Here is a 27,676-nt window from a genome sequence, read left to right on the forward strand (position 1 = left end):
TAAGAAACAAAACTGTGTATCCTTATCAACTACTGAAGCTGAATACATTGCTGCTAGCCTAGCTTGTACACAAGTTATCTGGATGAAACAAACTTTGAAAGATTTTGGTTTAAATTTTGAAAATACAACTATTTTCTGTGATAATACTAGTGCTATAAACCTATCTAAAAATCCTATTTTACACTCACGAACTAAGCATATTCAAATAAGACACCACTTCTTAAGAGAACAAGTCTTAAACAACATAATTAAACTCGAATTCATACCCACTAATCAACAGTTAGCAGACATCTTTACTAAACCATTAAAACATGAAGACTTTACACGAATTAGAAGAGATTTAGGAATATGCAAACTAAGTGACTTATAATCTCACCTACTAAGACTAAAACATCTTATGAGTGCTATTAAAGTTTTATTTTATTCGGTTTCATTCTTATTGATTTCTTATATTTATTTTTTTTAACAAAAAAAAAAGGTCAAACTATGTTTCTATATTCACGTATACTCTAAACACTTATAAAAACACATTCATCATGACACATTCTTTATGTCTTTCAACTTGTCATCTTTCAAGTACACATCTATAATGACTCCTTGTCCTATTTACTTTCACTCATATCCATAAAAACTAATTAAAAGCTATCATGACATTTTTCATATCACTCATCTCATAACACCTTTTATTACTTTTGTCCTTTTGTGAAAACTTCTCTTACGATAAGTTAGTTCACCTTCAACATGATAACATATTCCTCTCAACTTGCCTATACGTAACTTAAACAAGAATAGTATTTTATGAGAAACCTTGCTTTTCAAATTTTAGTCAAAATCGAATGATTATCTTTTTTTGTTTTCTTTACCTTCTTCAAAAGTTAATGTTGTATTTCACGTATAATTTTACTATATCATTTGTTATATCATATATTACGTACACTCTATTTCTATCTTGTCATCCTTCACACCTCTTTATGAATAATTATTATTTTCAAAAACTTGTCCACCATTCTTTTTCATATGTACTATTTAGTACCACACTTTTCTTGTCGCTCTTCATCCAATACAAAGTGAATCTCCATCCGTGACCATTATACATTTAAATTTATCGTTTTCAAAAACCATGAACTCCCTCCATTAAAACCATGTCCTCTTAGCCAAACATCAATCTTGACTTTATGTCATACATCAAGTGATTGTTGTCCTTTATAATCTCTCTCTCTCTTTCTTTCAAATTCGTATATCAACTCACCTGTCTTTATGATTTTTTTCATTCTCCTACAAAAATTCTTCTCAAATAAGAAATTATTGCATCCTTGTTTGTCCTATTCCAAATTCATCTCTCACGGATTTTGTATGCTTTCATATAAAGTAACATAATATTTGGCTTAAAAAAAAAATTGTTTGTTTTATTAGGCCATTATTTCCTTCACTATACATCTTTTCTCACATCTCTTCATCACACGAAACTCTTTAAAATCCTAGTCTAATAAGATAGTCCATATGCATCACATGACACATATCAAACTTCGACAAACTCTCCCATAGTAAACCTTTCTCTATATAGAAAAATTTCAAAACTATGTCCTTCTTAACATACAATACACTATCTTCCAACAACTGATTTGATTTGTCATTCACAAGCCTCTTATTTTTACAACTCACGCATTTCCTCTTTCAGCTAAAATCTAAAAATCCTTCACTTTTAATGTCATTCATTTCTTATCACCATTACTTTTTTCCTTCTATTTATTAGATTGATTCATCTCTCACCAATTCCCCACGAATATCTCTATTCTCTTACAAACTACTACTCTTTCCAAGCTCTTCTCTGTTGCTCATTTTTCCTAAGCTCTTGCAATGGCCTCCTCCTCAACCAATTTGATCACTACCGCTGATCACAGGTTTCCTGATCTATTTCACTTTTACAACTCTCTTTCCTCACGTCCAATTCATGAAGGTGAATTGGTTCACTACAAAGACTTCGCCTCTTTTGACCTTGAACAATCTCTCCCCGAACTTAAACACTTACTAGACATTTCATCCCAAGCTTCCTACTATCCCGAACTTGTTCGTCTCTTCTACACAAATCTTTCCACCGATCATAACCGCACTACCATCACCACCAAGGTCCGAGGACGCATGATGTTCTTTGATGCTTCCTCACTAGGCAATATTCTCAACCTTCCTTCCACCGGCACCGATCTAACAAACACAGTACCACTCGACCACTCGTTACTTTGAAAAATTCTTCTCTGTACTCACTTCACACACCTTCCCTGGCACATGAGAAATCTCCAACCCCATGCTCAATTGCTTGCTCATATTCTTCTTCACAATCTCTATCCAAAGCCTCCTCGCAAGGGATTAGTACCCAAAAAAATCTCTCTCCTCCTCTACGCAATCTTCTGCTCTACTCCGATAAACTGGTCCAACATCATCTTCGCCCACTTTATTCGCTATCAAAAATTTCAACCTCTTCTTTTTTGGTGTTTTATAACTCCCATTTTAAAATACTTCAAGGTACCCGTTCAAAATGAAGTTATCCTCTATCCTTCGCAGATCCTCAATGCTACTTCTTTCAATCCAAGGTCCCTGCACACTGATAATACTGGCTCTGATGACGCGGATCCCTCATCCGAATATGATTACCTTTCCGCAATCATGAATGTCCAGACAACTCAGGATCTTCTCCTTCGGAATCAAGCCTCGATGCAGCAGACCCTTCATACTCTCCAACAGGATCAAGCCGCCCGTACACATCACTCCTCTCCACCTTTGGAGTAAACTTTTTTTTCGACTGTAATAACTCTGCTTACTCTGATCCCTTCATTTTTGTCCATGACAAAGGGGGAGAAAAACCTGTCTCCATTATTGGAGAAAAATACTCGTCTTTGACATTTTTCAATATTTTTATGATAGTATTATTTCTATGCATAATGTTTTTTTGACAGGGGGAGCATATTTTGTCATCATCAAAAAGGGGGAGAATGTTGAGAAACTCTATTTTGATATCACATAATATGATACACTGTCGTATTTGATTTTATATAATATGATAATATGTCTTCTTGAAAAATGTTATATTATGATTGGATATGTTTTGCCATATATCTAACGAGTATTTGATGCAAGGATATCTCACTCAAAAAGGATGGAGACCTCATGTTCAAGTACAACTATGGTGCAATCATACTCCTTGAAGAAAAAGCTTGATGAGCCATGCATTCCTAAAGACCATCTAAAGAGATCGGCTACCTCAAGTTGAAGATTTTTTTTCTTCTTTAGAGTCATATGTAACAGAACCTTCAGAAGCATGCATATTGCATATTACATACTCATTCATAAAAGCTATTTCATAAAAGTATACGATAGTTTCAAAAAGCACCTTTTTGAAAACCAATAATTGTACCTTCTTACAAACCTTTATGAAAAAGGTATTTTGACATGATATAATTCATGATTTCAAAAAGCAATAATTGTACCTTCTATCATGTATAAGACAACTTAAAAAGAAATGATTTCAAATGGGTAGGAACAAGACAAAACATGGAAATCGGCTACACAAAGAAAAACAAATATAATACTTGTTGAAAAGACTTTAGTTACCTTTTTACAAACCCATAGAATGTCGACTTACTTGAAGTCATCATTCTCTTTGTATAGCATTAAATACCTCCTGTAAGAAATCCTTGTTAATATCCATCTCAAGAATGTTGACTTGTTTAAAGTCTTCATTCTCTCTGTAGACATTGAAAAACACATCATAAAGAAAACTCTTGATATGACTATGTACAAATAAATATCTCAAAGCATTTATTGTACTTACACTCATTTAAAGTAAAGAAGTACTTATGTACCACAAATCATTAATTAGAATAAAGACAAAACTACATGATAGCCTACAATCCAACGTTCAATGTACTATTGTAAGAGATAGACTTTTTACATAAAATATATAATACCTAAAATATTACAACGACTATTGTACCCCATATTTTACTTTTATGGAAAGAAGACTTTTTTGAAAACCCTTAAATTTGGTTTTTGAAATGACATGACATTTCACATCTCAAAAAGACTACGATTTCAAATTAGTAACGACTACTTTTTAAAGCTATATAAACACACTCAAATAAACTATTAAAACAAGGAATGGATATGTGAGCTTACAACGAGAAAAATTCCTAGTCGATATTTGAAAGAGAGCCTAGAAAAAGAAAGAGAAAAGAAAAAGAAAGAGAAAAAGTCAAGAATAGCTCTTTGACAAAGAGTATCTTCTGAGTGAAAAGAATAGAACATTTTGAGAATCCTTCATTCGTGCATTCATATCTTTCTGAAGGTTCTATAGGGAGTATTGTAACTTTTTGTTATTCACTGTTTTAATTCTTTGTTGAGAGAAGAAGACCTCTGTGAAAGAGGGTGTTGCCCTTCCCTGTTGAGAGAAGACCTCTGTGGAAGAGGGTGTGCCCCTTCTCTGTTGAGAGAAGAAGACTTCTGAGGAAGAGGGTGTTGTACTATTTATCCGGTGACTCGGATGTTATAGTGGAAAGCTCAAGTGGTTTGTTTGGGGACTGAATGTAGGTCAGGGTTTTGACCGAACCAGTATAAATCATGTGTTTATTGTGTTGTGCCTTATTGCCTTATATTTTATTTTATCGATCTGGAACGAATTTCACTATTCACCCCCCCTCTAGTAGAATTTCATGGTTCACTTTGATGAAACAAACCATTGGCATTAGAATTGTAAAATTCCCCGTACTAGTATCCTATTTCTTCTTTTTATTTTGATCTTGATTTCCATGATTCATGTTTGATCGCTTGTTTACATCTAACCTCCAGTTTTGATGATATTTAATGGTGTTTCGTTCATCCTGTTTGATATGTTTTTCATGACGGTTATATCTCGTTTCTTGGTGTTGGATGGGTCACGACAATTCCCCTTTTTCTTTCTTTTTTGTTTTTTTTTTCTTTTTGTTATCACATATTGCGTTCACTCAGCGGTTCCTAATTTCAGCATTGTTGGAATCTTCTGCTTCTGTTGAGGTATGTTCATCGTGAATCAGACTTGAGGTTGATCTCATGGTGAAGCGTTGGCTCACTATGAAGCCTTCCACGTTAGCCCACATCTGCATCCATCCCCTATGTATCTTAAATACCTGTAAGTTTTTATGTCTTCAGAAATCATATTTACAAGCCTTGCCAGTTTAGATAATGTGGTCACGGGCCTAGATGGTTTCAATCGGATGCTTTCATCCTCAGTCAGGAATGAAGATGCAAATAGCCAAGGATATGGATGACAATCCTAATTTCCCAATTGGTTTTGCGGAACTTATGGGTGCTCTCGAGCAAAAGAGCAAGGTTCAACAGTCGATAAGTTATGCCTCGTCAGAAGCAGAAGTAAAAAGAGGGGAAGGGGTGTAAACACCCCAAATTTTCACTCACCTCCCTAACATCTCCCTCAATTGGCACATTTCAGTTCTCCGGAATCAATGAAGGGCAAAATGGTTACTTTCTGAAATTGAACTTTGCAAAAAGTCCTAAATTTCATTCTTTATACTCAAAATCTCTATATATTGGTTCAGAGACATCTTCAAAACTACAAATTTTCAAAATCCTTTTCTGGACAAAAAGCTAGAATTTCCAAGTCCTGGCTCAGAGTAGCATTTCTTGAAACATGTCTTTGCATAGCATTGCATGAACATTTCAAATCATTTTACTGCACAGCATGTCATTTCGAGGTCTAGAAACTCTCGATTTCAAAATTCTCAATCCAGATTCGAGTTTTTACTCTTTTCAAAATTGGTTTCAAAACCCTGGGTTTTCAAAATTTCCAATCTTTCCCATTTTACCCCCAGGACTTTTAATTATAAAAGTTTTTTTTCTCAAGAAAATAATCTGGATATTTGGATATTGATTTCAAAGATTTTATCTCAAAACTTTTTACAAAAAGATTTTAAATCTCTTTACAAAATTTCTGTATTTTCTTTACCCATATTTTTGCCCTGAAAATCCATTTTTTTCCAAATTCTTGAAAACAAACAAAGTTTTATCTCGTATTATAAAAATTTCAAAAAAAAAAGAAATTATTTCTTCTGTTTTTATTTATTTTCAAATAAATGGAGCGGAACCCGCCTTTGAACTAGCATCATACTCAGATTCCCAGGTAAGTTTCTTATTTTCAAGCGGGACCCACCCGAAGATGGCACCAATTTTGTAAATTCCTCTTCTTTTTATTTTATTTATTTATTTTTTTATGTTATGTTCTAAAATAGTGGGCCCACACACATGTGGCACTCTATTTGAGAATAAAAGATTCTCCAAAACCAAATAAAACTTTATTTTCAAAAAGAATTTTAAAGTTGGCTGAGGTGGCATCTCCCATTCATTTTTTATTATTATTTAAGAAGCAGCCTTAAACAGCGCCACAGCCAAAACTTTCTTAAAAAAAAAATCATTTTACCTAAACCTTAGGTAAATGAGCCGAAAATTTTGAAAATAATAAAACCGCCTCCTTTTAAAAACAGCAGATTTTCGAAGTTAATGGGGCGTCGGTTTCACACTTTGCAAAATTTTCAAAAAAAGAAAAAAATGTAACGGAAGGGAGAAGTTGCGGTTTTCATTTTAGGAAAAGAGTTCGAAATTCTTTAAAGAGGGGAGTTTTGGAAATCAAGGCAAGAGGGGCGTTGGCCGATTGATCCTTTCCTTCTGTGGTTTTTGCAGAGATTCTCCTCCATCCAACGTGAAGAAGCTCTGCATCATCTTCAGCCCACCAGCTGAAAGTCCAAGGGGCTGCCGCACATCCACCTTCAGCCCAACCGTAGGGAGTCCATCATCTACAGTCGTAGGAAAGCCAGTGTGTTCACATCGTTCTTCAGCCCAGCCTACTGCTGTCTATCCCAGTGTTCTCAGCCCCTTCTTCAGTCTACCAGCAAGAGACCCAGCCATCTCAGCCCCTTCTTCAGTCCACCAGCAAGAGACCCAGCCGTCTCAGCCCCTTCTTCAGCCCATCAGCAGAGATCCCTTGGTGCAAAAAACACAGGCAGGGTCATTTCCCTATTCCTTTCAGCCCGGCTGCAAAAGTCGACCCCAACCTGTTTCTTGCAGGTCGTTTGGAACAGGGGATATACAAGGTATGCCTCTAACGTCTTCATTGATCCAGGATATTCATCGTGATAGGAATTTCTTCTGTATGTTTTAGGCAATCTGGTTATCATTGTTGAATATGCAATCTTTTTCTCCTCCTTGTGATGACTGTAATTTGCAGTTTATTCATCCACTCCAATTGTTGCTCCTGGAACCTGCTTGTGCGGGGCAACCTCTGAATGCTTCTAAGATGTCTGTAGAAATTAGAGCTTATGTGATCCAACACTAATATGTAATCTAGTTATTGAAGCTTTAAATTTCTTGATGTTTAGCGCCTGTGGTTTTTCTTGTGGCTGCTATGCATGCAGAGGTCAGCGCACCACTTTTGCAACTTAGTTCTAACACCTGATTTTACTGTCTCAGAAACAGCTATTACAAAATTTCTGTTGTTACTGCTTGTTTTAGACTCATCTGTGTTATCATTTTAGGCCTTTACCCTGCATACATTTCTTGTCCAATGGCTCTTCTGAGATCTGCAATTTCTAGTGAGGTTGGGTTGCGGTCACTGCTGTGCCCACTTAGTTCTAACATTGTCATTCGAACAACTTGTTGTTCATTTGGAGTTACCTTACCTGTATACTCTATATTCAAGGCCACCACCATATCGGAGTGCCTTCATACTTTCTGTAGGAGGTGCATTTATGAAAAGCTTACCGATGAGGAGGTAGACTGTTGTCCTATTTTCAATATTGATCTGGGTTGTGTTCCTGTGGAGAAGCTCCGGCCAGATCATAATTTAGAAGATGTGAGAAACAAAATATTTCCTTTCAAAATGAGCAAGGCTAATGCAGCAGATACTATGCCTTCCATTACATTACCTATTAGGAGAAAAGAGAGGTCTCTTTCTTCATTAGTTATTAGCACCTCTCGTGTAACAACACAAACTGGCTTAACTGGGAGAAGAACTAAATTTGTTGCTAGAAGAGTTGCTTCTTTGCGTGGATCCAACTTTGTTAAGGATGAATCCATTAAACCTAAAGCGGAGAATGCTGAAGACTATCACGATAGCTCATTTTCTCGTGAGACCCTTGATGAGATCACGCGAAAGCAGAATCCATCTTATGGAGAACCATCAAATTACAATCTTAATAGCAATACAGAGAATGAAACAGAACAACATCTTGGAAAAGCTGGCCTTTGGAAACCTTTGAATTGTCTATTTGAAGCTGCAACTAGGCCAAAGTCTTTTAAGTCAAACTTTCAAGCTTCTGTTGTCAAGACAGAGCAACATGATGATCTTGATATTGCACTGAGTATTCATAAGGCAAAGTTTAAGGAGCATGCACGTAAATCAAAACTCCAGGATGATAAGAAAGGCACCACCTCTATCTAATGCTCAAATTCACACATATGTACATGGGCAACCTCCTGCGGCATCTACATTTCCAGTTGCAGCATCAATTACATATTTCATTTTATCATTTTTAACAACATCTTCACCTTTCCACTAAGCTTTTCACAGCTTTTTCACAATATTCTTGAAACAGCCCATGGTGTTTTCACAATACATTTCCTGCACATTGTATATGTTATGTATTTACCCATCTCTTCTTCTGCAGGTATCCAGTCTTGATAATCGGCTATATTCATGAATGGATATATCCATATCCATTCATGATCTCTATACCACCTTTTGCATGCTTTGTTATTGATATATAGGGAAGCTCCATACCCAATTTTACTGAGAAATATGTTATAATTTGGGAATTACGGCTTTGTGAAATCACCTACAGAAACTCTATATACCCTGTATTTTCTGATTTTACCCATTATATATATGGAATTTCAATTATTATATGTATTTTCTCAATATATGTATATATATCTATATATCTATATATATATATATATATATATATATATATATATCTATGTATATCTACATATATATATACATATACATGTATATATATGATGTCTTCTTTTAAAACGTTGTAATTTTGAAAAGATTTTTAAATGTAAAACATGTGAAAACCAGACATCAAATAATAAAAACCGGTTCTCACTAGTGGATGAGACTGGGTCGAACTCAGGGAACGGGAATATGTTGTATTCAAACACACAAGTCTAAACTATTCTTTATTGCCAAATTATTGAAATGTAAAGTGTTCAAGAAAAGTAAAAACAACTAACTATTACAACAAATGAATACCCTTCGCAGAGGGCGTAAAGTGCAATATTTACAAACCCAATTAAATTCTAAGTCTAAACTGAAAAGTAAAAATCTTCTATCTTTGTACTTCGTGTCACGTAGTCTCTTCTGCTCCAATCTCGTGCAATCCTGCACAAGTCAAAAGGACACGAGCAGTACAAGAGATCGAAATAGAAATTGTACTAAACAACTTATTTAAATGCTAAAAAAAAAATATTATGACTAAGCACTTTTATGAACTAAATTTAAAATCAAAACTAACTAACAACTAACTCAATTAACTAACAAGACATTAAACTAACTATGAAAACAAAACAAGAAATCAATGAAGGAAACATGAATTAACTATGATAAAAGAACAAGAATTTGAAAACAACATTAATTCCAAGAATTAAAGAAAACAGAAAATTTAATGCATAAAAAAAACTAACTGTAATGTAAAAACATGAATTTAAAGAATGAAACAAACAGAAAATTAGAATGAAAACAAGTGGAAAATTCAGTATTACAAAAACAGAAAATGACTTGAAATAAGAAAATCTGGAAATACGAAACTAGAAATGAAAAAAATGAAAAAAACAGAGATTGAGCTAAAAACAAAACTAGAAAATGACAAGTAAAGATGAAAATTTAGAAGCAAACAAATCCAAAGCAAATGCATACACAAAATTAAATGTCAAACAAGCAAATGAACACAGAACAACAAAATCAATTAAGTGAAAAAAAGTAAACATGAACACTATTAGGAAAAACAACAAATACATCAACTAGACAAAAACACAAACTCAACGAAAACAGAAATTATGGAACACGGTTAATCCAGAAATTTAAAAACTGCAAAAACAGGAAATAGAAATGAAAATGGAAATCAAAACACACAATTACTGAATTAAAACAATACTGAAAATCAAATTAACGGAAGGATTGAAAAAGTAATCAGCATCCGATCTATCAATTTTTTTTTCTTTCGTTTTTATATATTTTTTTTCTGTTTTTTTTTCTTTCTTTGTTTTACAGAAATAGCAACCAGAATATGATCCAAAGAAGAATTGAAGAAGAAGAAGATCAATCAGAAGAAGAATTGGAAGAAGAAGAAGAATCGGAGGAAGAAGAAGAAAATCTGAAGATGAAAGAAAACAAAGAAGCTGCAGAAGAAGAAGAAGATGCAGAGGATGAAGAAGAAGAAATGAAAAAGAAGAGGAGGATTAGCTGAAGAAGGAACAGATCGGCAGAAAAAAAAAAATCAGAAAAAGAAGATAAAAAAATCAGACAAAGCAGCAACAGAAGAAGGATTGGAAGAAGAAGAAGAAGAAGAAGAAGAAGTTCTGAAGAAGAAGAAGAAGAAGATAAAGAAGAGTACTCAGCACTCACCGTGAACCTGAGGGGTTAGGAAAGAAGCTGGCCTCCACCGTCAACGCCGTCGCCGTTGAAGAAGCACCTCCACCGGAAACAGGGAAGAAGAGAAATCAAGGGAGAAGGAGAAGAAGGAGGTAAGAAAACAAGGTGGAGGGAAAAGAGGGGTTAGAGGAGAGGGCTCTGGCGCAAAAGATGAAGACGCCCGATTTTTGTAATTTTGGGGGTTTTAAAGAACTCAAACCTTTCAAACCGGCTGGGACTGGTTCAAACAGAATTTTTTTTCAATTCAAAAACAATGCAAACCGGTTCCAGCCGGTTTGCTTATTCATTTTTTTTAGTTTTTTTAAAAATTCAACAACCTTGTAAACCGGTTTAAAAAAAATTACAAACAAAACTTTATTTCATTTATAAGGAAAATAAAAACTATTCTACTAATTTTTTTCTTTTCTAAAAAAAAACAAACATTTAAAATGATTTTAAAAAACTATTTTCTCTATTTTTTTATTTTTACTTTTAATAAAAACTAACACTAAACTACTATGAATATAACAAAAACTAAAATATGTATAAAAATGTAAAATAAAACTATTTTTTTATGCATTTTCTATTTTTAAATCATTTTAGCACATTTACTCGAAAACTAACATAAAATTGGGTTTTTGAAGCATTGTTTTATAAAATCATGCATATTTAAATGTTAATAAACTCTGAATTATATGCATGATCAAATACCCCCATGCTTATGTTTTGCTAGTCCTCGAGCAAACTAGAAAAATGCAAGAAATCAAACTATCACCTAACTCACTTTCGTAGGAATCACGGTTGCATTTAGCTCATGCAACAAGCCCTTTCAACCCCTGGGTTACCCCAGTGGACGAGTAAGGTCTCGTGAGGGTTTGCAGTGATGCTACCCACAAACATCTCTGTCATGTATGCATAATATTACATATCCTCATAATCAGTAGATAATCAAAGACTTTATTTTCACAAATATTTCCTATTATTTCAAAATCAAAATATAATTAGAGTCTTTTATGCACCACCACAGAAAAAGAATTTCTTTCACTTTTCTAAATATCACAATTATTTATGTTTTATTCTTAGAAAATCCAATAAAAACATATTATTATTTACTTATCCTCACTCATATGTTTTCTGCACAGGTTTTCTCAATCACACCTCTAAGCATTGAACTTTTCTTTCTTTTTAAGCTCTTTCTCGATTTTTTCATTTTTTTCACGCTTTTTCTTTTTGCGCACTTATTTTTCTCTTATAGCTTGCGTGTGGTCTGCTTTTGCAATGTCAATATCTTCTATACTTTTTCAATACATATCAAAAGATATCAACTAAGACATAAAAGTGACTTCCTTCATTCACCTTTATAACATGAGAGTCAAATATTTCAACTTGTATTTGTTCTCAGTTACTTAGGATCACGAAGTTTTCAACTCTCCTTTATGAAAATGGACTTAAAAGTTTCAACTTGCATCTAAGTTCCATCTACTAAGAATTGTGGAATTATCCAAACAACCTAACGCATGCTTTTCTCACTTTTTGAGCTCATTTTTATGCTTTTATTCATTTGCTTAGTTTTTCAAAAATAAAACTGAGCATATTCATATTTATGATTCAAAATAAACTCTAACATGTATCTATCATCATTTCCTCGAAATCCGCATAAACAACCATAATTTTTGGATCTATGTCAGAAAAAAATTTCGTGGGGCTTAAAAATCCTCTAAAAACATCAGATTTGAAATAACATTCATATAAGTTCAAACTCTTTCTTTAAAAATCTACTTTTCATGAGAGATGTGTAAACATGTGCAAGAACGTAAACAGAAATATCAAGGTGTGCACTCTACACCCTCCCCCATGCTTGAATGACACTGTCCCAGTGGCACTCCCCCATCTTGAATGAACTAAGTGAATGCACATGAGAGAAATAAATGAGGGAAAAGAGTAGAATGACCTGACATGAATTAAAAATGCACGTTCTATGAATGTAATGAATGCAATGTACACATGACAAAACATGAAACCATGAATGAAACAAAAAGAATATGAAAAAACTCATGAAGAAAACTAAAAAGTAAAAACAAAATAAAATCTATAAATTCTAAGTAAACCTAATAATATACAAGATATGGGTTGCCTCCCATAAAGCGCTAAGTTTCACGTCCCCGGCAACGGCGCCAAAAATTTGATGTCTTCTTTTAAATCGTTGTAATTTTGAAAAGATTTTTAAATGTAAAACATGTGAAAACCAGACATCAAATAATAAAAACCGGTTCTCACTAGTGGATGAGACCGGGTCGAACTCAGGGAACGGGAATATGTTGTATTCAAACACACAAGTCTAAACTATTCTTTATTGCCAAATTATTGAAATGTAAAGTGTTCAAGAAAAGTAAAAACAACTAACTATTACAACAAATGAATACCCTTCGCAGAGAGCGTAAAGTGCAATATTTACAAACCCAATAAAATTCTAAGTCTAAACTGAAAAGTAAAAATCTTCTATCTTTGTACTTCGTGTCACGTAGTCTCTTCTGCTCCAATCTCGTGCAATCCTGCACAAGTCAAAAGGACACGAGCAGTACAAGAGATCGAAATAGAAATTGTACTAAACAACTTATTTAAATGCTAAAAAAAAAATATTATGACTAAGCACTTTTATGAACTAAATTTAAAATCAAAACTAACTAACAACTAACTCAATTAACTAACAAGACATTAAACTAACTATGAAAACAAAACAAGAAATCAATGACGGAAACATGAATTAACTATGATAAAAGAACAAGAATTTGAAAACAACATTAATTCCAAGAATTAAAGAAAACAGGAAATTTAATGCATAAAAAAAAACTAACTGTAATGTAAAAACATGAATTTAAAGAATGAAACAAACAGAAAATTAGAATGAAAACAAGTGGAAAATTCAGTATTACAAAAACAGAAAATCACTTGAAATAAGAAAATCAGGAAATACGAAACTAGAAATGAAAAAAATGAAAAAAACAGAGATTGAGCTAAAAACAAAACTAGAAAATGACAAGCAAAGATGAAAATTTAGAAGCAAACAAATCCAAAGCAAATGCATACACAAAATTAAATGTCAAACAAGCAAATGAACACAGAACAACAAAATCAATTAAGTTTAAAAAAGTAAACATGAACACTATTAGGAAAAACAACAAATACATCAACTAGACAAAAACACAAACTCAACGAAAACAGAAATTATGGAACATGGTTAATCCAGAAATTTAAAAACTGCAAAAACAGGAAATAGAAATGAAAATGGAAATCAAAACACACAATTACTGAATTAAAACAATACTGAAAATCAAATTAACGGAAGGATTGAAAAAGTAATCAGCATCCGATCTATCGATTTTTTTTATTTCATTTTTATATATTTTTTTCTGTTTTTTTTTTCTTTCTTTGTTTTACAGAAATAGCAACCAGAATATGATCTGAAGAAGAATTGAAGAAGAAGAAGATCAATCAGAAGAAGAAGAAAAAGAAGAAGAATTGGAAGAAGAAGAAGAATTGGAGGAAGAAGAAGAAAATCTGAAGATGAAAGAAAACAAAGAAGCTGCAGAAGAAGAAGAAGATGCAGAGGATGAAGAAGAAGAAATGAATAAGAAGAGGAGGGTTAGCTGAAGAAGGAACAGATCGGCAGAAAAAAAAATCAGAAAAAGAAGAAAAAAAAATCAGACAAAGCAGCAACAGAAGAAGGATTGGAAGAAGATGAAGAAGAAGAAGAAGAAGAAGAAGAAGTTCTGAAGAAGAAGAAGAAGAAGAAGAAGATAAAGAAGAGTACTCAACACTCACCGTGAACCTGAGGGGTTAGGAAAGAAGTTGGCCTCCACCGTCAACGCCGTCGCCGTTGAAGAAGCACCTCCACCGGAAACAGGGAAGAAGAGAAATCAAGGGAGAAGGAGAAGAAGGAGGTAAGAAAACAAGGTGGAGGGAAAAGAGGGGTTAGAGGAGAGGGCTCTGGCGCAAAAGATGAAGACGCCCGATTTTTGTAATTTTGGGGGTTTTAAAGAACTCAAACCTTTCAAACCGGCTGGAACCGGTTCAAACAGAATTTTTTTTCAATTCAAAAACAATGCAAACCGGTTCCAGCCGGTTTGCTTATTCATTTTTTTTAGTTTTTTTAAAAATTCAACAACCTTGTAAACCGGTTTAAAAAAAATTACAAACAAAACTTTATTTCATTTATAAGGAAATAAAAACTATTCTACTAATTTTTTTCTTTTCTAAAAAAAAATAAACATTTAAAATGATTTTAAAAAACTATTTTCTCTATTTTTTTATTTTTTTATTTTTACTTTTAATAAAAACTAACACTAAACTACTATGAATATAACAAAAACTAAAATATGTATAAAAATGTAAAATAAAACTATTTTTTTATGCATTTTTTATTTTTAAATCATTTTAGCACATTTACTCGAAAACTAACATAAAATTGGGTTTTTGAAACATTATTTTATAAAATCATGCATATTTAAATGTTAATAAACTCTGAATTATATGCATGATCAATATATATATATATATATATATATATATATATATATATATATATATATATATATATATATATATATATATATATACTTATATTTACATATGGACCCCTTCATGTGCAATTATTTTCATATATGAGCATTCATGTAACTATTTTCTCATATAAATACACCTCCATTGTTACATGTCATTTAGTACAAATTTTAGCATTTTGATATATATATATATATATATATATATATATATATATATCTTCGTTGTACATGTTCTATATATGCCCATTTCCTTGTGTATCTTGTATATCCATTCCTTGTACTAATTCTCATTTTGCAGGAAGATCTAGAGGATGTTGATTCTTTTACACTGTATTTTTTTCATTTCATTTATTTTGACTTATGTCAGAGATGTAACAATCAAACTTGGAATAATATTTACTTTTACTGCTTAGATTAGGATGCATCTCATGTAGTTTGATTCAAGCAATATCCTGATTCTATGATTCATATATCTCATTTTGCAAAATCACCATGGATGTACATGAATGGCACGTGCACCCACTCTTAGAGAGTTGATGAACTCGGTGGAGTCCATATTTACGGCCCTAGTCGGAATATGGACGAGACCCAGATCCATCATCTTTCTAATAGTCACACTGAGCCTACACTCTTAGGCTATCTTTAAAATGCACATCATATTTCCAATGTTTTCAAAATATTGTGAATTAACTCAAATAAACTCTGAACATATTCATGGCCACAGTCAGAATATGTGAAGGATTTATTTTGACTTAATACATATTTTTCCAATAAATTTCTCAGAAAAATCTTCTCAAAGTGCATTCATTCATTCAAATCATCTGCATCATGGCATCATCTGCTTTTCTCATGATTTTCTCAAGAAAATTTCATTCTTTAAAAAAATCAATTCCTCAAGAAACTATGAAGATTCTCGAAGATTGGATTTCCCAAGTCAAAGTTTTCCCGTGATTTTCCCTGAAAATGTTATTTTCTTAAGATTCATTTTTAAAAAGGAATTTCTCATCTTTCTCAAGAATCAAAGTTGATTTTCAGATATTTCAAAGACAAGATTCTGAGGATTTCAATTTCCTAAGTTTTGATTTTCCATCTCCAAAGAGCTTTCCTATAAATTTTCCATCATTTTCCTAAGAAAATTTTCAAAGTCAGAGTTTTCCTGATAAATATTCTCTTTTCCAAAAATTCATCTTTTCTCAAAAACCTTCTCCATTTTCCCAGGACTTTCATCCATTCACGATTTTCCCAAAACTTCATAAACTTTCTGGTGATTTCCAAATCCTTTCATCTGAGTTTCCTGAGAGATTGATTTTCTGAGAAATGCTTTTCAACTCCAAATGTTTTTTAAGCATACATCATCTTTTCCAACTTACATTTTACAAAATCTCATGGCACATGCCTGAATTCTCTATGCATTTAGAATAGAACACAATTTCGATAATTTCACTAAGTCAAGCACAATTTTGGTCCTTGGTTCAATTACCCCTGTTAAAGGCGGCGGGAACGGTCGAACCTCGTACCGATAGGTCGAGCTCCATCTCATGGATTTTCCCGCGATTTTCAAAACGAAGGCGAGTATTTCAAAACAATTTCCAAAATTCGGTCAAGTTTGACTCGCGAAAGCATTTTCCTCTCTCTTCCGCAAGGAAGGGAAGACGAAAAAAATTTGCGACGATAACAGGTTTGGCGACCGTGATGGGACCTGTCCTTGTCTGATCAAAATTGTGCTTGACTTAGTTCAATTATTGAAACTGTGTTCACAAAATGTCAGCTCTTTTACTTTTGATATCATGAAAACCTAGGAGCCTAGATTCTGACCTAGCTGACATTGACTACATATAGCTTAGGCATGGTTTGGTAGGACCAGATTGAGGAGATATTTTTATGCTCACATAGATTTAGGTCTAAACACAACTCTCCTCAATTTAGGATCTGAATGCAAACAATGTATGCTTCTTCAAAGATTTTCAAAAATCTATCTCTCTAGGACTTAGAGCCCTCTATTTCTTGCATGTGATCATTTTTCAAAATATCCATTACCTATCATTACCCAGTCTTCACGTTGGTGAGCTCTCTTCCAGAACCCTAGTTCGGGACAGCGCCTCACAACTGGGCCACTTATTTGGGTTAACGCCCCCCTACCACGTACCGCGGGCCACAGTCCGAAGTATATCGGTAGGCGCTCAAGGATGTTGGAAAACCTTACCTTAGAACCGGAGTTGAGAATGTATGCCACGTACCTCGGATTTTAATTCGGGTATATCGGCATAACTGGATTGGACAAAGATGATCTGAGCCTAGAGTTAGGATTAGGGTCCTACAGCTGTTTTCAAAATGATGCATTTAGAGTCAGCCTTCTAGGGAGTGTTGTATGTGCATGAATGCTTATGCAAGATGTGATTGTATGTATCTTATTTCCTCAGTTCTTCATATTTCTCAATTTTTTTTCAACTTAATAAGCCTTTTTCAAGATGTCCTTATTTTCCATGAGATATTTTTCTCAAACCCTGGATGATTTTCTCAAGTATCCAATTTCTTCCAAAACTCCAGGTGTTTTTCCATTCTCCCGTTCTACTGGATCTCGAATTTTCAGCTGCATTTTATATCCTGCCTGCAAATTTTTCAAATTTTCTTATATTTTCCTAAGTCTCATTCTGAGTCTTTCTCTGTTTCAGTCTGATGGCATCCAGTCAAGTCGATCCTATCTTTCCTGAAGGTCACATCTCCTACGAGGTGCGACAAGGTACTATTCTTGGCTCTTAGCACTAGAACTTTTATTCCCTGGTGGTACTATTCTTGGCTCAAAAGTTTTTCTCGAATGTTCCCGGACCATTTGAGCGAGTGCGAATTAGAATTAGCGTCAGCAGTCGGAAAGCAAACCATCAATGGAAACTTGATCCACGCAATGGCGGAACAATGGAATCCTCAGACATGTACATTCTGGTTCCCGTGGGGAGAGATGACCATTTTAATGGATGAATTTTCAAAAATTATGGGATTACCAGAACCCGCCGGTCAACCAGGAGACCCATTAGAGCATCAATTCCTGATCAATGTCAAGGGTTTGGCCCCCCGAGACTCATTAGCTCGCATGACAGGCCGCCGATCTTGGCCCTTGATCCAGTTGGACGGAAATGAATATGTCAACCTGCTCGAGTTGTATCGTCAGTACCGAACCTTCGTTGAAGTCAGCTCACTATCCAGAACAGCTAAAGAAAGAATTCAGAATGCAATGGTTCTATGCACTATAGGATTAGCCCTCTTCTCAGACGGACAAAACTACATGGATATCAGAATAATACAGCTTATGAGAAGATAAGGAAGTCGACATACCAACCGGCTCTCCATAGCCATGGAAGCGCTCGCTTTCCTGTATCGAGGTCTGACTCGTTTCTCACTTGGAGAATCCATTTTAGTTGAAGGTTGCATCTACGTGCTTCAATCCTAGTTCTTCAAGCATGTTCCAGCACGAGCAAGTTCTTTCAGGTACAACGGTCAAGAACTTCTTCCAGTGGCGCAGTACCAGTCCATGATCGACAACATTCAAAAAGATGACGTAGTCTGGGATTACTTTGATCGACAATTGTCCCCTCCCAGATACACATACGCTTATGGCAAGTGGTTCAAGTTGTTGGGACCTTTCTTTTGCACTTACTACCAACCGGAGCGATGTGTTCGACAGTTTTCCCAGAGGCACCAGTACGTCGAAGCTCGACTGCTATCAGGAGCTATGGCAGAGTTTGATCTCACTTCTGCACAATGGTCCGGGGCATATCATTCTGCCCGCTATGGATGGGATTCCTTTGTCTCTCTTAAAATCTTTCCTGGTCCTAGAGTGTCTGCTGATTATCGTGAATGGTGGCAAATTGTTTGTCCTCCACCTCTTTGTCAAGATCAATGAAATCATTTTTTTTTTCATTTCAATACAATTTTCTCTCTCTCTATTATGGTTTGACGACCTCGCCTAGGTAACAAGACACATTTTTGTTGTTTATTTCTCTTTTAAAGAATGACAACACAATTGTCGTAATTCCTACGATGACTCAGTCCCTAGTAATGAGATAACTTTTTCAAATTGTCTACCATATTTACAACAAATATTTCTTCCAAAAGCCAATTCCTTCATAATCTAATCAGGTCTTTGCCCTATAGAGAGCATCCGTAGCATTTGATGGTTCGAACAAGATCAGGAAGAAGAACCACATCACCTCAGCACTTCTCAGCCTCAGAAGGAGAAATGGATCCTCCCGTGAATCAAGATCAGCAACAAGAAGATGATGGCATAGACCCGCAAATGTATGCCATGTTCAGAAAGATGATGAACAAAATGATGAGTGAACAGGCTGGTACCAGTGTAGAGAAGAATCCATTCAGAGAAAAGTTCCACGGACACAAGAATAAGAAGGCTTCCAAAAAGCAGGTTCAACCAGAGGAAATTTCAGATGAATCAGAATCTGCGGAAGATACTAAGGAAGAATATGAGGTGCCTCCAGCATTTTAGAAACGTGGCCGAGAACAAAGAAGAAACCACAAACCAAAGAGTCAGGTCACAGAAGAACCCTTGCAGACACAATTCAGAGAAATGGCCAGAGTTGTTAAAGATCTACAAGCCCGCGACAAGGGCAAGAAAGTCTTCACCAGCGAGGACTTTTATGATGGCCTAGAAGGGGACGATGATCTAGAAAACCTTCCTCGTAAATTCATCAAGTTTGATGGTTCTGGCGACCCAAAAGCTCATCTCGCCATGTTCTTTGCTGAGTGCTCACGGTTCAAGAGAGACAACAGAGCACTATTTCTGTGTTTCCCCTGCAGCTTGGAAGGAGTTGCCGCTAAATGGTATGCTGAGCATATCAACCCCATCGAGCTCAAGGAGTTTGATAAAGTGGTGAACTTGTTTATTGAACGCTTCTTGTTCAACACAGAGGAACTCCCAACATTAAGCCATCTCTGCAATTTGAGGCAGAACAAGAATGAGAAAGCACGGGATTTCATTCACAGATGGAGGTCAGCCTGCAACAAAATGAGAGATCCTATTTCAGAAAGGCATGCCTTATCCCTAATCCTCAATAACTTTTCGCAACCTCTGAGAGGATTGATCTCCACCGCACCATCCAGGACCTTCATTGAATTAACTGAACGAGCAGAATGGCTCGAGCTGAGTGTGGAAAATGGAGTCTATGAAGGCTTCACTTTTTTCAAGAATAACCCCCAAGGTGAACAAAAGAAGAAAGCTCACTTCACCTTCCTTGCCAACAACAACAACAACAATAGCCGAAATCAGTATAAAGGGTAGAAGAAAGATTACTGCTACGGCACAGGCAATTCCAACAATAAAGAAGATCAGAAAATGAAGCCTGCTCCTCAATACAGCAAGCCTTCTCAACAGGATCAAGGGTCGAAACTGCGTGAAAAAGTTAAACATGAACGATGGAGCTATGACCGAAAATTTACTCCTCTCGACCAATCACTCGAAGACGTGCTTGAGTACATGTTGTCGAAAGAGATGGTCAAGTTGCCTAGATTGGTTGATCCCCCTGTGCCTATGGGGAAATGGAAAGATCAATTCTGCAAGTTCCACAGAACAATGGGACACATCACTGAGAACTGTTTCGTTCTCAAGAACATTGTGCAAGATCTTATTGACAAGAATTTATTGGTATAAGGAGAAGAAGAAGAGAAAATGGATATTTTAAAGCAGCCTTTTCCTTTACACTTCACAGTAGTAGTATCGGAACAACCCTTCCTACCTCATGAACACATCAAACCGTGTTCCATACAAGATCTACAAGTTCAGCATCAGGTGTCAGTGCTACGACAAGCAGCTCCAGCTTCTAAGAAGATGGACCTAATCTCAGCATTCGGAAAGATGAAAGTTTCTGAAACACCTGTGAAGTCAGCCCCCAAGTCAAAGGGAATTTCGGACTTCCTCAATCAAATCATCAAACCCAGGCCAGAAAATTCAAGTCAGAAGCCTCTGACCGATCTGTCCAATGTTTTTATTCTTGACTTGGCCAAAAGTTCCTGCAAGCATCAACAAGTACTGGATGATCTGCTCAGGAAGATTAAAGTTAAGCTTAGTACCACACCTGAAGACATGGCACAAATAGTGAATGCGGCCATGACCAATGCGCCGATCACTTTCTCGGATGAGGACCTTCCAAAACCTCATTCCTTTCATAATAATGCTTTGTACATCGTCGTGCGGGTAAGAGGGATGACAGTATCCCATGTGCTAGTTGATGGAGGCAGTAGCCTCAATATATGTCCCGAGATGACAGCAAAAGCATTAGGGATCAAGGACGAAGAATACATTCTAGATCCTATCACCATTTACGGATTTGACAACCATGGTCAAACGGCCAAAGGCAAGATATTTATGGAGGTGTTCATCAACTATTCTGTGCATTCAGTGCTCTTTCATGTGGTCAATGTACCACCCACCTACAATCTGCTGCTCGGAAGGACATGGATCCATAATGTGAATGCGGTACCTTTCACTCTTCATCAATGCGTAAAGTGGTCCAAAGGTGGAATAATTACAACAATATTGGGAGAGGACCCAAAAGAAAGGCTCCCACAGCCCATGATCCCTCGACCATCATTCACTGCAGATATTCCTAGCATCAGAGAGAGTGAAGAAATCAGTCTCAGAGAAAGTCGGGAAATACTCCAGACATCCTCAGAATTATCTCTGCACACTATAGCCATGACCCGATGGAGAGGTCCCAAGTTCTTCAAGATTGGAGGTCGTGTCAATTACAACACTATCAAAGATCATCCATTGTTCCCACAGTTCATGAAAGCAAGAAAGGGATTTGATTTACTTCTGAAACATGGTTATCAACCCTTCAAGGGACTGGGCAAAAATGAAGATGGCCGCATCGAGCCAATGATCCAGAAGCATCGTCCCCACAGAGCAGGACTTGGATTCTCCGGTGAAAGTCAGCAAAAGAAGGATGTTTTTGTTAAAGGGGCATATTGAGAATCGTTGTTGCATTTCCTTTCTATTCCTTTCAAAATAAATGTCTCAGTGTTTTTGATCAAGTCAAATGAATAAAATGTCAAGTTTCTTTGTCTATCTAGGTGCCATCTATCTTCCTTCTCTATATCCTCATTTTATAATTCAATGTCATTTTATGCATGATTCTTTTCAAATGATTGTTTGTCATATGATGGACGAGTTTTCCTGAATCCAATTTCTTATCCAAAATTTCAGAATGTCTTCCCGAGCAATCAAGAAGCTCGTTCTCAATCCAAAGGCTTTCCAGAAGTCGGCAGCAATTCACCGAGTCAAAGCAAGCACAGAAGATGGCAAGGTTGCAGAGCAGTCAGATGATTATGCAGAATTTGATCAGTCTCTTCAAGAATTATCAGAGTTCGCCTCAGTTCAGAAGCAGGATGAACCATCTGCTCTAGTACAAGATCCTAATGAAGATGTCAATATCGATTCAGAGGACAATCCCAAGATTCTCAAGATCAATACCAGTCTATGTCTGGAAGAGAAATAAAGGCTTACAAATTTTCTCAAGCAACATGAAGAAGTGTTCGCTTGGACATATGAATATATGCCGGGCTTAGATCCCAAATTGGTCGAACACCGACTCGTTTTGAAGCCAGATGTTAAGCCAGTTAAGCAGGAGCTGAGAAAAATGGATCCCAGAATAGAACAACAAGTCAAGGAAGGACTTGAAGATTTGCTCAAAGAAGGATTTATCCGAACTATTGACTACCCAGATTGGTTAGCCAATATTGTTGTTGTTCCAAAGAAAAGCGGCAAAGTGAGGATTTGCATAGACTTTAGAGACCTCAATAAAGCAACTCCAAAGGATGATTATCCACTTCCAAGCATTGATCTTCTAATCGACAGCACGGCAGGACATGCCATGTTCTCTTTTATGGATAGATATTTCGGCTACAATCAGATTAAGTTGGCCGCCCGCGACCAATCCAAAACTTCCTTCACTATGCCTTGGGGCACTTTCTGCTATACCGTTATGCCTTTTGGGCTCAAGAATGCTGAAGCAACGTATCAACGAGCAATGATCATTATTTTTCATGATTAGATGCGCAAAATCATGGATACGTATGTTGACGATATCCTCGTGAAATCTAAAGAGGAAGAAGATCACCTCGAAGCTCTTGACCAAGTGTTTAAGTGACTCATTCTTTACAAGTTAAGGCTTAACCCGCAAAAGTGTGTCTTTGGAGTCGAATCAGGCAAACTGTTGGGCTTTCTGGTCAGCAAAAAGGGAATTGAAGTTGACCCAGCCAAAGCAAAGACTATCATTGATATGTCACTCCCAAAGAATCTCAAAGAACTGCGTAGCCTTCAGGGACGCATGCAATCAATTCGGCAATTTATTTCGAATTTGGCAATGAGATGCGAACCTTTCAATCACTTACTCAGAAAAGGAGTGAAGTTTGAATGGGGATCAGAGTGTCAACAATCGTTCGATCGAATCAAGAAGTATCTCCTAAATCCTCCTATCTTAAAGCCGCCAAAATTAGGGAAACCTCTTTTATTATACATCTCAGTCAATCAAGTCGCATGCGGCGGATTCTTGGCGCAATATAAAGAAGGCAGCTTGATAGAGCACGCCATTTATTATGTGAGTAAGACTTTCATAGATTATGAAAAGAAATACTCTCACATAGAGAAGACCTGCCTAGCTCTGGTATGGATGTGTCAGAAGCTAAGACACTACCTGCTGGCATCTGAAGTCAAAATCTTGTCCAAACTCAATCCACTCAAATACATTTTAGAGCAACCTTTTCTCAGCGGACGAGTTGTCAAATGGCAAATCTTACTGATGCAGTATGACTTAGAATATGTCTCACAGCAAGCAATAAAAGGACAAGCAATTGCATATCAGTTGGCTGACTTCCCTTTGGCAGAAGAAGTGAAAGCCGAAGATGACTTCCCTGATGAACAAATATGCAATATCCAACAATATCCTATCTGGAATCTATTTTTCAACGGTTCCAAGAATATGGTTGGAATAGGCATTGGGATCTTATTAATCACTCCTGAGAAGGAGATGATTCCATTTTCTCTCAAATTAGATTTTTAATGCACCCACAATATGGCTGAGTATGAAGCCCTGATTGAAGGTCTAAAAATTCTACTAGACTTCAATGTCAAGAGAGTGCATGCTTACGGCGACTAATTACTCGTTGTCAATCAAGTCCGAGCCGAATGGCAAGTGAAAGATCAGAAGCTATTTCCTTACCAGAAAATCGTTTCATCTCTTGCCAGCAAGTTTGAAGAATTTCAGCTCTTCCATATCAAGAGAGATTTTAATCAAGTGGCCGATAGCCTAGCCAGTTTAGGCTCCATTATGGCATTCAAGAATGGAGAATCTTGTCGCTCCTTCAAAATTGGCAGACTTGACCAACCAGCCCTCCTTCCAATAGAACAAGTACACCAGGCTGAGCAAAAGAAGAAACCTTGGTATTACAATATCAAAACTTTCATAGAAACCGGTGAATTTCCTCCAGAACTCTCAAAGAAAGAGCAGCGAGCAATCCAACGTATGACTACTCGATATTTCATTCTGGCCAATGTCCTCTATCGTCATGGATTCAGTTTAGAGTATTCTAGATGCTTAGACGAAAACAAAGCCAAAGAAGTCATGCGAGAAGCACACGAAGGCATTTGTGGTGGCCACGTCGGCTACCAAACCCTTGTCAAGCAAATCATTAGAGCAGGTTACTATTGGAAGACTATGCAGCAAGACTGTTATCATTTTGTGAAGAAGTGTGTTCAATGTCAGATACATGCACCTTCTATTCATGCTCCCGCAACATATCTGCAATCTGTTGTCTCTTCATGGTCGTTCTCTATGTGGGCCTTTGATGTCGTAGGTCCCATCACTCCTTCTGCTTCAAATGGCCACAAGTACTTCCTTGCCGCAACGGAATATTTCACCAAGTGGGTAGAAGCCATCACTCTTCGCACAGTAGAAGGCCGACACGTAGTCTCTTTTATTCACAAGAACATCCTTTGCCGTTTCGGCATCCCACATGACATCGTGTCAGATAATGATAGTCATTTTAAGAATGAAAAGATGAAGACATTCTGCTCAAAGTTCAAAATCTATCATCATTTCTCTGCTCCATATTACCCTCAAGGAAATGGTCAGGCAGAGGCCACCAACAAGATTTTAATTCGTATCTTGGAGCGAACTGTAGAAACAGGCTGTGACTGGCATAAAAAGATCCATGATGCACTATGGGCCTATCGGACCACTATTCGCACTCTAATAAATGTTACTCCATCAGAACTGGTCTATGGAACAGAAGTAGTATTGCCGCTACATGTTCAGAAGCCCGCTTTGAAATTTGCGTCGCTTCTGCAATTGCCCCTTGATCAATACCAACAACAACGACTGGTGCAGTTAGACTTGCTCGACGAGAGAAGGCTAAGAGCAGCAGAGCATGCTCAATCTTATCGCCAAAGGATAGCCAGGAAATACGCGAAGTCTGTCATCGAAAGGAGATTCAAAGTCAATGATTTAGTACTTCGATCCACAACTTATCTCAAGCATCATCTTGGCGGCAAATGGTCGCCAAATTTGGAAGGTCCCTATGTTATCAAAGAAGTATTACCCCGCAACTCATATCGGCTCATCAATGCCGATGGGGTAGAATTACCAGATCCCATTAATGCTTGACACTTAAAAAAGTTTTATACTTGAAGCATCTATTCTTCCTTTGTAATCTTTCTATTTTCTTCAAATAATGATCAAACTTTCTTTCCGAGTTACACTGAGGCATTTTTAAAATTTTGTTCTGTATGCATGCAGGATAAACAAATTCCTTATTTCACACACTTATGCATTCATGTGCATCAATTCACATTCATTTGCATTCAACTACATTAACAACAATCTGGTGAGTATTGGGATTTCAACAAACAGTCCCATCACAATTTCTAATGATTCAAAGTTGAAAGATAATCCCCAGTACTGAACCAAAACCCAGCACTCGAACTGATATTATTTCAAAATCCAGTGCTCAAACTAGTACATTTTCAAAATCCAACTTTTAAGTCGGTCTTTGAAAACCGAGTTCCGACTCAGGTTTTTATTCAGATTATCTTCCTTGGAAAACCCGAGTTCCGACTCAGGTTTATTTCAAATTATTTTCTTTGAAAACCGAGTTCCGACTTGGGTTTTCTTTCAAATTATTTTCTCTTTTGAAAAAACGAGTTCCGACTTGGGTTTTTCCTTCAAATTATTCTCTTTTGTTGAACCGAGTTCCGACTCATGATCTCTTTACCTTATTTAAGCTCTGACCTGAGCTCTTCATTCTCTTTGTTGATCCGGGTTCCGACTCGTGATCTCTTTGCTCTGATCGAGCTATGATCCGAGCTCTTCATTCTCTTTTATCAGTCCGAGTTCCGACTCGTGATCTCTGTATTTTATTCGATCTATGACTCGAACTCATCATTCTCCTTTGGTAATCCAAGTCATTTCGATCCTCAGGGTCTGTCAAATTGCTTAAATTTGATATTTTGCCCACCAATTTTCAATTCAAATCTTCGAATCATGCAATTCTCCAATTCTGACCTCTGGGTCACCCAATTTCTAGTTTCAAATTCCAATTACCAAATTCTCAATTTCGACCTTCGGGTCACTCAATTCTCAATGTCGACTTTCGGGTCACACAATTTGGACATTTTGGTCAACCAATTCTCAATTTCGACCTCTGGGTCATCCAATTTCCAACAATCAATTTTCCAATTTTCAATTTCGACCTTTGGGTCAATCAATCTCAATATCCAACATCAATCATTTTCTCTTGCGAGAGACTCTTTTAGGGAGAGTTCGAGGGAGCTCGTTCTTTTTTCATGCTATCGAATTCGTTCACTTAGCCCCTTTTCAGGGAGAGTTTGAAGGGACTCGCGTCTTCGTGAACCGTTTGCAAAACAATTTCCAATTTCACACAAGGAACCCTTTTAAAGGAAGAGACTCGACGGAGACTCGCTTTTCTTATGACCCCCCAATTTCATACTAGGCCATTTTCGTCATGGAGGACCCTCTTTTTAGAGAGAGTGTGATGAACTCGCTCCTTTCATGACCCAATTTTCTGATCTTACTATTATCGGCCCCTTTTATCTTTATCAGTTTCATTCATTTTATTCATATTTCTATCAAGTTTACATCAATTTTATCAAATTTTAACAAGTTTTATCAAATTTTCCTCAATTTTATTAAATTTTATCAAATCTATACCCTTTCAGGTTAAGGGATAAACCTGACCCTCGTTGTCCGAGGTAGTAAACACCCCAAATTTTCACCCTCATCCAGTGTCATTACAGATCATTGCATGTCATTGCATGTATTCTGCATAGCATTGCATGTCATTGCATGTCGTTGCATGCCATTGCATTTCATTTTCGAGATCTAGCACTCCTATTTCAAAACATTCAATCCAGATTTGA

General features: G+C 36.3%; 1 pseudogene; it reads left to right on the plus strand.

The window, feature by feature from the left end:
* The first annotated feature begins 7,600 nt into the window (after positions 1–7,600).
* Positions 7,601–8,476, plus strand: LOC149834915 (E3 ubiquitin protein ligase DRIP2 pseudogene; annotated as a pseudogene).
* The last annotated feature ends 19,200 nt before the right edge of the window (positions 8,477–27,676 follow it).

Source organism: Nuphar pumila, chromosome 6, assembly GCF_984573655.1.
Source record: "Nuphar pumila chromosome 6, dmNupPumi1.hap1.1, whole genome shotgun sequence".
Classification (NCBI taxonomy): domain Eukaryota; kingdom Viridiplantae; phylum Streptophyta; class Magnoliopsida; order Nymphaeales; family Nymphaeaceae; genus Nuphar; species Nuphar pumila.